Source organism: Ailuropoda melanoleuca, chromosome 13 (genome assembly GCF_002007445.2).
Source record: "Ailuropoda melanoleuca isolate Jingjing chromosome 13, ASM200744v2, whole genome shotgun sequence".
NCBI classification, from domain to species: domain Eukaryota; kingdom Metazoa; phylum Chordata; class Mammalia; order Carnivora; family Ursidae; genus Ailuropoda; species Ailuropoda melanoleuca.
Window position 1 is genome coordinate 50294120 of NC_048230.1, and position 11808 is coordinate 50305927.

The 11808-nt window shown below is 52.3% G+C and overlaps 1 protein-coding gene and 1 long non-coding RNA gene across 2 annotated transcripts in view; one reads left to right on the forward strand and one right to left on the reverse strand.

Moving 5' to 3' along the window:
• The window catches only part of LOC117795773, a 23701-nt gene extending 11902 nt beyond the window's left edge, over positions 1-11799 (reverse strand). Inside the window, exon 1 of the long non-coding RNA XR_004619914.1 lies at positions 11592-11799. This is a non-coding gene — a long non-coding RNA (uncharacterized LOC117795773). The remainder of the gene's footprint in view (positions 1-11591) is intronic.
• PMEPA1 (prostate transmembrane protein, androgen induced 1) overlaps positions 11487-11808 on the forward strand; it is a 69682-nt gene continuing 69360 nt past the window's right edge. Inside the window, exon 1 of the mRNA XM_034641752.1 lies at positions 11487-11621. The gene's annotated coding sequence lies outside the window, so the exon portion shown is untranslated. The remainder of the gene's footprint in view (positions 11622-11808) is intronic.

An 11808-nucleotide genomic window follows, 5' to 3' on the forward strand; every position in this document is an offset into this window, starting at 1 on the left:
GCAAGGGCCCAGAAAGGAAAGTGGTGAGTCCCGGGAGCCAGCAAAGGTTGATGTGGAATAATTGGCCTTTCCACTTCCTATCATGAGACCCGCCTTGCAGGCCATGTCAGTGCTCTCAGGACGGGCAAAGAGTCAATAAAGAGAGTGGGCAGCGGGGAAACTAGAACTATCCTAGACGGGACAGCACCTGCTCGCTAGCCCTTGGTATGGTCTGATCCTTTGATTTACCAGGAACAGCCAGAAATGAAGACCTGTTCATGTGGAATAGCCTCATTAGTAAATAAGCAACAAATTTTAACAATTTGCAGCGCTCCGTAGATCAAGCAAGACACAGCCAATGGGCCAACAGCTCCCAATGCCTGTTGTGGACAGAGTCTATCAGAATCCAGCCAGCATCTGGGAAGGCCTTCTCTGGAGCAGTGTGGGAGGAAGGTCAACAGCTGAGACTCTGGGGAGACTTGGGTTCAACTCCATCCTTCACCACCTGTGGGACCTCAAGCACTTAAAACCTCCAAGTCCCACTTTCCTTCTGTGTAAAATGGGGCCATCATACCAACCTCCTCAGGCTGTTGACATTGAGATGCTCCAGGCAGGAAGCCCGGAGCACCGGGCCTCCCGAAGGGAATGTGCTGAAGGATTGTGCCTTTTTACGGTTGTGTTTCTGAAATGCATTTTTTCCTATTTTAATCATTCAGACATTTGGATGCAACCTACAATCGCCATGTACAATTAACACGGTCAAACTGTTCGCCGCTTTTCTCCCCCAAAAGCTGTTTTTTGACAGATTGTGTGACTTTATAAAGGTCAGACAGCTTCCTGTTCAAGGTGTGGAAATATAAGGTATGCGGCACTCATGTTGGGAAAGGAGATGAGTGAAAGACCAAACACCCCATTCGAGAGGAGATTGTCCAAGAGGAAGCCCCAGGGCTCTGCCTGTGCTGGGTCTGCCCCGTTGGGGGTGGGGGTTCCCCTAGCACTTACAGGAAGTCTGAGAACCCATGGTTGTGAAATCCGCAAGTGACCCCAAGAGGGAGGGGGAGCTCTGAGCTGGTGGTAAAGAAGGTCCAGGGTCTGAGCAGATCTCACCACTGGTCAGTAAGGGAGAGCAAGCGTGAGTCCCAGCACTTGGCTTCCTTAGGTTGCTTCCAAAAGTCAAGGGTGACACTCCCCAGAACAGCTGCAATTAAGAGTGGTGACATCAAGTGTTGGTGAGGGTGTGAAACGCCAGGACGGCTCAGATGACTGAGGGGGTGGGGTCCAGCCCCTCAGAGTCCTGTCCGGCCACGTCTGCTGGAGCCCAAGCTCCGGCCTAGCATCCCCGCTCCTGCCGGCCAACCCAGGAGAGATGCGTGCACCCATGTTCGCGAGCACGCAGAGACAAGCCCCAGACGCTCACGACAGCCCCAGCTGAAATAACCAATAGCCGTGAAAAAACAAAATTAACCAGAGAATCGGCAGGAGAATGGCTCAATCGTGGGGTGCCATGACGACTCCGGGAAACGAAGCGAGCCTCTACCACGCCGAGGAGCGTGTCTCCCAGACTGCACGGTGCGTGAAGAAGTCAGACACGAAAGAGCACAGGTTCTGACTCTTCAAGAAGAGGCGAAGCAAACCCACCAAGGTGGTTACCTCCGCCACAGGGTGGGGGAGGCAGTAATGGGAAGGAACAGGAGGAACTTTCTAGAGTGGTGGAAATGTTCTCTAGCTCAATCTCGTTGGTAGTTACTTAGGTGCATGCAACGTAAAAAGTCATCCAGCTACAAACTTTGGATTTGTGCACTTTGGATAGATTTTCTATCACGTAACAAACAAACAGGAAAGCAGGGCCAGAGTTAGCAGCTACGACAGCTGCAGGATAGGATCTGTGGACCCGGACTCCCTAGGGGAGGGGCAGATAGAGACCATGCCTGCAGGTGCCTTTCCTCGGGCCCAGCTGGAAACTCTCCAGACTGGATCTGTCCTGCCTTGGGCCAACCCCACCCAGCCACCTCCCAGAGAAGCACCAACAGCTCCAGAGATGAGCCCCTACTTTGTGCCAAGCATCTTCCATGTTTCATCTGACTCTTTGTGACAACCCCATGAGGAGGGAACTATGACCGTCCCTATTGTGCAGTGGAGGAAACCGAGGCAGACTTTTATTGCCGAGTGTTGCCCAGCTGGTGAGCAGTGAAACTGGGATTTGAATCCAAGTTCGGCTGACTCAGAGTTGGCGTCCACCCCTGGAATTTTCAGACGCTGCGGCCAAGGGGCCGGGGTCGGGGGGAGCTTTCGACTCTGGGGGGGCTGGACTTCAGAGCTCAGAGTGGAGACTCTGGGATTTTAAACACAGACAGGAAGCAAGGTGAAGGGTGCCAGACCACCCATCTGAGGGCCAGCCCCGAGGACGCTGATCTTTAGGTGACCTGCCCCGCCTGAGCACTTCCTTCATGGTCAGACCAGGAGACGAGGTCACTCAGGAGCCAGCTGGGACTCATGATTAAAGCTACCTATGTGTGAGGCAGTAAGGAAGGGTGGGAATTTATCAACTTAGGTCAAAAAGCTCAGAAAAATGTTAAACATTAGGCAGGCAAAATCAAAAACACTTCTGCAGGCTGCCCACAGGTCACCAGTTAGCNTAAAGCTACCTATGTGTGAGGCAGTAAGGAAGGGTGGGAATTTATCAACTTAGGTCAAAAAGCTCAGAAAAACGTTAAACATTAGGCAGGCAAAATCAAAAACACTTCTGCAGGCTGCCCACAGGTCACCAGTTAGCTTTCTGGTTTAGACTGGCAGGTCATGGGACAGGTCTATCACCCTAGCCCAGCAACAGGGCCTGGCATGCCCTATGGTGGCTATCTACCCCTCCCACCCCACTTCTGCCACCCAGAGCTAGGCAAGTGGTGGGTGGTGGGGCCCTCGCTCACTGGGCTGTGCTTCACCCAACCAATTCTACTCCCTCCGCTTTCTCTCCCTTCCCGGTAGCATGGGTCTGATTTATGAGGATTTTCTTAGAAAAGAAGGTTGAGTACTGGATAAATACTGGGATAGTGCCCTGGTTAAGACCAAGGCCTCTGGAAACAAGCAGACATGGTTTGAATCTAGCCCTACGATGTCCTAGCCACAAGATCTTAGCAACACTATCTGGCCACCCTCTGCCTCCATTTCCAGTAAAATGGGAATAATGACAGTAGCTAACTTGGGTTTTCTGTGAATATTAAATCAGTTAATACATGTAAAATCCTCAGAACCCTTGCACATGATAGATGTTTAGGCCCTATTAGCTGTCATTCTTTAGTACAGGAACAGTTACCATCTCTCAAATTCCAGCACTGTGCTAAGAATTGGTCTTCGAAATAATCATGCAATAAATATATACTGAGCATAAATCACGGTGCACACGGGTACGGGCCCCTGTCACCTCTCCCCCTGTGGCTCTCATGTCCTTGTAGAGGAGACCCAGTAAGGGCTGTGATGGAGCAGAGCAGCGGGGGACGTAAGACGTAAGCCGCTTGCCCACGGTTACTGCGAGAGGAGCGTGGATTCACAGCGTGTCTCTCGTGGGTTCCACCCCCGCCAGGCGCATGGCGCTGAGTAGATGCTCAGTAAACGTCTGTCCGATGGCTGCTTGCCACTGGACCTGCGCATCACCCTGGAAGGCACCTTTGATACCCCAGGCGCGGGGCGAGGCTGTGCACCCCGGGGCGGGGAAGGCGTGGAGGGTAACACCCGTGCCCGCCTCTGCGGGGAGAAGACCCGAGCGCCGGGACACCGCCCCACCCTCCGCTCACCACGTGGATTTAAAACCCACGCGGCAGCCAGGCTCCTGCCCCTCCTCCGCCATTGGGCGAGGCCGCCTGCACTTGTGCCCAATCGAATGACCGCTCCCGAAATCCGAACTTCGGATTGGCCCGTCCGCTGTGTCATTTCGGGCTGCTCGTGACGGCAGCCTGGACTGGCGTCCCGCCTCCTCCGCGTCTGGGCTCGGAGTTAAAGGAGCCGCAAGCGGAAGGCGTGCATGTTGCTTCAAATGCACTTGGAAGTAATCTCTAATTTTTTTTTTTTTAATTTATGTGACAGAGAGACAGCCACCGAGAGAGGGAACACAGCAGGGAAGTGGGAGAGGAAGAAGCAGGCTCCCAGCGGAGGAGCCCGATGTGGGACTCCATCCCAGAACGCGGGGATCACGCCCTGAGCCGAAGGCAGAGGCTTAACGACTGCGCTACCGCTACCCCGACGCCCCTAAAAATTTTTAAAAATTAACTTTCGTTGTAGAAAATACAGCAAACGATATAAGAATGAAGTAAATTTCATTTAATCCATTCCACAAAGCTAACCACTGTTAACATTTTGGCATATATCATTCCAGTATATCATTCCATATATCTTCCTTCTAATAACGCAATTTTATTTGTACAAGATTGAGATCAGTTCTGCAGCCTATTTTTACATTTATTTGATAAAGGACTTTTCAAATTGCCATCAAATAATCTTGGGAAACATTTTTAACTAATGCATTTTCTTTGATCTTCTTTACCTTATTGAACCAATCCCCATCCCTTTTTTTTCTTAATTTAGTTGCTTTTGGGTTATTAAAAATGAAGATACAGTCAATGTTCTTGTCCTTTAATAATCGGGCTGAGGATACCCATACCTTAAGGGCCTAACACACATTGCCAAATTGTTTTTGCGTTCGTTCATTCAGGGGGTATGTATTCTGTGTGTGGATTGATTCTAGCAGCTACGGATACAGCGAAGAACCAGACAGGTGTAGCCAATGCCCCTTTCAAAAATGGAGTGCCCCTTCGTCCCCTTGGGAGCCAGCTCCTGGACACATGTTCCCAAACCCCTATATAAGCACAGGGCTCCTTGTGCAGAGGGGAGGGTCCAAATCTCCAGTGGGGGAGGGGGCCTGCAGGGGGAGGGCCCAGGGTGTTTTCTGGGTGTCACTCCCTGTGGGAACCATTGGGGCCCCATGGTGCCCCGTTCCTCTGGATTCCAACAGTGCCTGTCTGGTGTTCTAGAGGCCCTGGGGACATCTGAGCATCTGTTCCCAGAAGCAGACAGTGAGAACACACAGGGCACAGTCCAGCTGGGGTGAAAGACGCTGAACAAAGCAATTAAAAAGTCATGAGAAATTTCATTGGGGGTAACTTCTCCAAAGGGAAAAAGGGGGCTCTAAGGTTTGTCGATATTTTATATGAGACTGGGAGTTGCCAGAGCCCAGACCATGAAGAATAATACACTTTTTTCAAGAGCTTATTCCTGCCTATGCCTTACGCTGAGTGCCAGCCAGCACGTTTCCCATTGAATCTTGCCTGTAGCCCTCTTGTAAGTACCTTTGTGATCTCTATTTTAAAGATGGGGAAACTGAGGCCTGGGGTCAGTAACGAACTTTCCCAATAATAATCAGGAAGTTAGAAGTGGTGGCATGTACTCATTTGACCTCAGTTTGGGGCAAGCAGGATTCAATGTCATTGACTAGGTCAATGACTAAGTGAGCTCCCCAGAGGGCAAACTCTGGGAAGGCAGAGCCCAGCTTGTCCCTATCACCATGTGCCCCCAGGGCCCGGTGCTCCGCTATAGTCCTATAGTCGCTAGTCACTAGTCGCTGGCTAGTCGCTAGTCGGTGTGAACCAGGTGTGAGCCAGGCAGACAGCCCCCCCCCACATCCAGCCCCTTTGCATCAGCACCCCCTTGAGACCAGCAGCAGAGTGTGGTAGCCCAGCTTGGCCCTGAATGCCTTTCATGCCACCGAGAATCACAGTTTTACATTATTAATCATTCCTGACAACAGTAGAATGTATCCCTTCATGAGAACAGAGACACAGAACATTTCTGCTCTGGTGTGTCAGGCGCGTGAAATCATCCTGAACAACGCACAGTTCTTTCTGGAAATGTTTCAGACAGGAGTTGAACATGTCTGAATGAGTGGAACCTTCTTCTCTCAGCCTGTGAGAGAAAGGTCGGCATATTAAGCTATTTACGGTAACCAAAGACCCTGAGGACCCCAGGCTGGAGTCCTGAACAGGATTCTGGCTCCCCTGTGCCTTTCACCAGCAGCTTGACCTTGGCCAAGTCTTGTCCTTGTCTGAGCATCAGTTTACCCATCGGCCAGAAGACAGGATTTGGCTCTAATGTTTCCTTCTGTCCTTCCCTTCTGCCCACCCTTCATCTCCCTGCCTTGGCCCCAAAGCCCTATATTCTGTGTAGAAATCAGTTCTCGGCTGGAAATAAGAAACTGGATAGGAGAAAAGAGATGTCTCCCCTGGTGGAGGGTGCATCTATGACCAGTTTAGCCAGCTTTCTTTGGCTTGCTGCTGGAGACCTCAACTGTGTGACATTTGTCCAGGAGCTAAGCTCCCGTATCAGCGAACACATGACACAACCAACAAAACACACAGCATACGCATACCCTCATGGCAAGAGTATGCACCAGTGTATACCCTCACATATATGCAACACACACGCACCCACAAACCCACAGCACGCAGACTCCACACACACCTCCCCCAGGCATCTTTATGGTTAAGACTTGGGGCTCTGGTGTGGGACCACGCAAGGAGTTGCTCTTCTTTGTAGGTCCTGGCCCAGGCTTCTGGCTTCCAGATACTTGGTTCGAAGCTTGTCATTAGATGGGCATCCAGGGGACTGAACACAAGAGGTGTGGGCACGGAGGGCGTGAGTGAGCAGGGAAGAGAGAATTGTCAGCAAGTAGCAAATCAGCCCAAGTGTGACTTGTATATTATTATGTGTGGGTGCCAGTCATTTATGCCATACACGTTTGCCAAGTGCCCGCTGCATGCCAGACCCCGAGCATACGCCCACCAGGCCTGCATCTGGTGACAAGCCCTCCGACCAGCCTCTCTAGGGTTGCCGATCAAGTGGAGACAATCCGTGAACGTGCCAACATGTGTGTCGGCTGCCGCTGGTCACTGTGCTGAGCCCTAGACACACTCGCCGCCCCTCGCTGTGAAATGCTGTTTCTGCCCCCACGTAAGGGTGGAGATGCAGGTTCAGCAAGGTGAAACCACCCACCAAGGTCACCCCTGCGGGATTCTGGCAACAGGTGCCTCTCTGAGTTTGGTCTCCACCTCCTCCCCTCCCCGCCCACTTCTGGCCTCCCCTGCACTTCATCTTCCGAGCCGGGGGAGCCTCCAGGAAGCCCAGGGAAGGGTGCTGCCCAAGCCCAGCGGTGAAGGTCAAGTGGACCCGGGCAGAGGTGGTTAGGATGCAGGAGGGGAGCACAAAGCACCCTTGGCTGAGGTCTGCCTGTGGGCTCTAGGGTCCAAGTACCTGCATTCACATCCTGCCCACCTCACTTGTGGGTCCCTGAGCCTCAGTGTCCCCATCTGTCAAAAGGGAATAATATTAGCTTGGACCTCAGGGCTGTTGTGGGAATCCAATGAACTCACTATAGCCCTGATGCATATTTGTGGAATGATTAAATGGGTGAATGTGAAGTGTCTAGAAGAGGGCCTGGTACACAGGCAGCGTCCAAAAAACATTAGCTATTATTAGTGTTTGGAAGCAAAACAGGACCCNTTGTGGGAATCCAATGAACTCACTATAGCCCTGATGCATATTTGTGGAATGATTAAATGGGTGAATGTGAAGCGTCTAGAAGAGGGCCTGGTACACAGGCAGTGTCCAAAAAACATTAGCTATTATTAGTGTTTGGAAGCAAAACAGGACCCCCCCCAATGGAAAAACACGAAATCCAAAGATGCTAAACCAGGAATGTTGGCAGCCCAATTAATCCACACGCCAGATTTGGGGACACACGGACCCAGCTGGAAGGCGTTTCCAAAGGTGGTCAGTCGAGAGGAGAGGTTGTTTAAGCACCCCACTGCTGCCAAAAGCTGCTTCGGAAGAGGCAGATCTGTGCAGCAGGCCTCAGGTGGCAGGGGGTGAGGGGCAAGGCCAGACCTGCAGAGGCTGGGATCTACTGTGTCCCCACTGCCCGGGCCAGCTGGGGCGGCCCTTTGTTGACTCAGCGGGGCACTTTCCACAATGCCCAAAGGACACAGTCAGGACGAGGCCAGCCACCCTTGGCCCAGCCAAAACCCACACTGGCTTCCCTGGGTTCCCAGCTGGCTGCCAAGGCAGGCCTGGCACCCAAGCAGCTACAGGATACGCAGGGCCCCTCGTTCAAAAATTAGTCATTATTAAGAATTTCAAGATGGTGACAGGACAGGGTTCACCCAAGCTTGGGGCCCTTTGGAAGGAGGAGCCCTGGCCCCTGCACGTCACACACTTGTGAAGCTGGCCTTGTACCCAAACCCAGCCAGCAGGCATGTGCCATTAGGAACCAGCCCTCCTTACTGACACGGACAGGATCCTTTGTCTCTAAAGATCCCCTTGTGGTAGAGCCAATCCCTGCTCAGGGCAGACGGCAGCACTGTGCTGTCTGGAGACCCTGAAAGGCCTGTCCTGGCAGTCACCTGAGGACATACACCCATTTCACAATCCTACGCCCTATAACCAGGTTGGGAAATACCTCCTGAGCCCCAGACTTCCTGGGAACCTGAAGATCCCTTTGCTCTTCTTCTCTCCCTCCAATGGTTTTCCTTGGGCACCTGCTGCTTCTGGCCTGGGACTCCCGGCCCACTGTCCCCCCTGCCCAGACAGTCCGCTTCTTGGCCTCCAGCTGCATATAGACCATGTCCCTTGGTAATATTTTGGCTTTGTACTCGGCTCCTCTCTGAAACCATCCCCCGGAATGATATGTTTCTACATTGGTTGTCTGTTTCCCCTGCGAGCACAGGAGCCCCAGGAGGGAAGGGGCTTGTATCCGGCTCTAGGTAGATACACAGGATACATGGATTGAATGAAATGCCACCTCCCTAGGGTGGGCTTCCCTGATCACCAACCTGGCCTCCAGCGCATTATGACCATATGCGAGATTACCTAGTTTAACGATGGGGTTGCATGTGACTCTCAGTCTCTCTGGCCCCCTACCCCATGTGCCCCCCCTTGTCACGTGAGGATGGGGATTTTGTTTTGTTTGTTGCTCTGTGCCCGGAACCCAGAACAGAGCCTGACACTGAATCGGTACATAATACTTGCTGAATGAATGAAGGAAATTTCTTTCCCTGACTTATGGCCTCCCTCCCATGGACTCAAGCTGGTCCAGCAGAGGTGGCCCACCCTCCAGCACCCACACTCCCTGTAGGGTGACTGCTCCCACACTGCACCATTCATAGCTTGGCCTTGTCACGTGACCCTGGCCAGAACCAGTGAGCTATGAACTTTTCTTCCTGGGCCTGGCCTTACCGTGGGCTCTGTCTTCCTCCTCACTGAATTCCCCGCACCACAGTGCCTGGTACACAGAGGGCACTTGGATTTCGCAAATAAAAATGCAGGGCATACAATTAAATTTGAATTTCAGACAAGCAACACATAAATTTTTAGAATAAGTATATCCCAAATATTGCACAGGATATACTTATACAAAAATTATGTGTGATTTATCTGAAATTCACATTTATCTGGCAGCCCCAGGCACACACAAAGCCTCCATGAGTGTGGGTTCTTAAGTGTGTGCTTCTCCCAAAGCAATTCTCTCCTTTCCTGCTACCCGCCTTAGCCAAGGATGCTGTCATTGGGTGAAGCCTTCCCAATGGCCAGTCCTCTCATCTATAAACAGGAAAGTAAAATGATGCTAGTTCCTCCCCTCCCCGGGTTGCCATGAGGATTACACAACATAACCACTAGCACATATTCAGCCTCTTACACGCTCTCGCGGCACGGACTCCTTCATTCCTCACTAGCACCCCAGCCAACGACACCATCAGGGATGCCATTTTGCCCAGGAGGTAACTGAGGTGGGACAGATGAAGGGACTTGCCAAGGTCACGTGTCCCACCCATCTTTAGAGATGCAGTTGTGACCACCATGCCTGACACCCCACTTTAGGCATCCAGGCAGAACCAACTTTGGAACCAGGGCACGACCACGAACCAGTCACAGGTGCCACCATGAGAGCCGTGATGTCACACTGTAGGCTCAGTGAATGTGGCCAGTGCTGTTGTCCCAGGCACATCAACCAGAGGTCAATGTTGTAGCTAAGGTTTTTTGTTTGTTTTGTTTTTCAAATACATTAAATATACATTTTTGCCTGCTGGTGGCTCAACCTCGATTGAGTAAACCCTGCTTCATTCCAAGACAATCAAAGTGCGGGATTTTTCACTGTCAGACAGCCAGAGCCTCCGCGAGAGATTTAGAGGACAGGGGTTGTTCCTGGAGTCCTGAATTCCCAGCACAGAGGGCTGGAGCTCCTGAGATTGTTGATTGAGTGAAAGAAAGAAGAGCTGAAAAGAGGGGCTACGATGGTGATCTTCTTTGGCCCAGGAAATGAGTGGCACCCACCGTCATCCCCAGGCCCACCCTACATTGTTACAGTCCCCCAAGCAACAATCAGGAAGCCCCGGGGCTTTTCCTCCAAGCTGCAGGGGCCAAATGGCAGCAAGACCTCCCCTATCCCGGACCTGCAGGTGAAATCGATCCCTTCTCAAGCCAGGGGCTGAGAGTGACCTCGAAGGGCAGGCAGAGGCGTACCACCTCCCAGCCCCTGGGGTTGGGCACAGCTCGGAGAATGAACCTCTCTTCCCAAAAAAAATGATGGTCAGTACCTTTGAACCTCCCTCTGTGTTGGGCACCCTAGGGCTCCTCCATAAACCCGAAACACCCAATCACCCCAGAGCTTGACTCCACAGAAAGTCCTCTGCCCCTCTGAAGAGAGCAAGAGGCATCGCTGTGACCAGCTGCCAGGAGAGATCACACCCATTTCCTGGGCTGGCTTTCTGTGGTTCTGCAAGTCTCTGGTTTGGTTACCCTCTCTTAGAAGGAAATAGTAATTTTTAAACACCCCTCTCCCCCAAATACAAAAGGAATCTGCTCCTTACTAAACTCCTGTAATTGCCAGGGTATGTGGATATGTAAAGACGGAGAAAACTATGGGGGTGCAGATACATCCCGGACCTGCCTTGTGGGAGGACCAGCCTGCTCCATTGTGTGGCCCTAAGCAACCAACTCCCCACACCAGTTCTCACGTCTGTAAAATGGGGGTAACAACATTCCTGCCTCTGGGAGTAGGTATCAGGTTGAGTTAATATTTGGTAAGTTTCTGGCCCAAGGTAGGCGCTCCCCAAGTGCACGTAAAATAAACAGATTTAGGCAAGGGTCTGGGGGGGACACACCAAGTAGTCGAGAGTTTGGAGGAGTGCCAGAAAGAGGACCTCTGACGTAATATTTTCATTTCTTTTTAAACCAGGAGAATGTGTTCTTGTAGCACTTGTGTAATTAAAACTTAATGAAATAAAAGTACACCCCCGCACTTCCTCCCCCCCTCTTTTGAACTCCAGAGCCCCCCCCCACCCGGCCGGTGGCCCCTCCGGCAGCAGACAATGGGAGTGGATTCGCCCAGGGCCCCGCCGGCTGGGACATTACACAAGTCCCCGACACGTATTTACATGACAAGGGCTCCCGGGCGTTTCTCGGAGCGGTCCGGGGCGTGTCTACGCGAATTCCAGTCTGACCTAGTCGACCTCCTTGGGGTCGGGTTAAAGTGCGCAAGGGGCGCAGGGGACTAGGGGCCTCGTGGTTCTACAGACCTGGAGGCGGAGAGTCTCCTGCGAAATCAGGTAACGGGGGATCTGTAGGACTTCGCCCATCTTCTCCAATTCCCTGTACCCAGAGTCCAGGGACCTTCTTTGGGATGGGGCAGGCTTGCCCTAAACCGGGGTCAAGGACTCCGGGGTCCCAGAACGCACCCGCAACGCTCGGAGGTGAGGGTGGGAACGAGTCCCGCTTTCCCGGACCCGCGTGTCC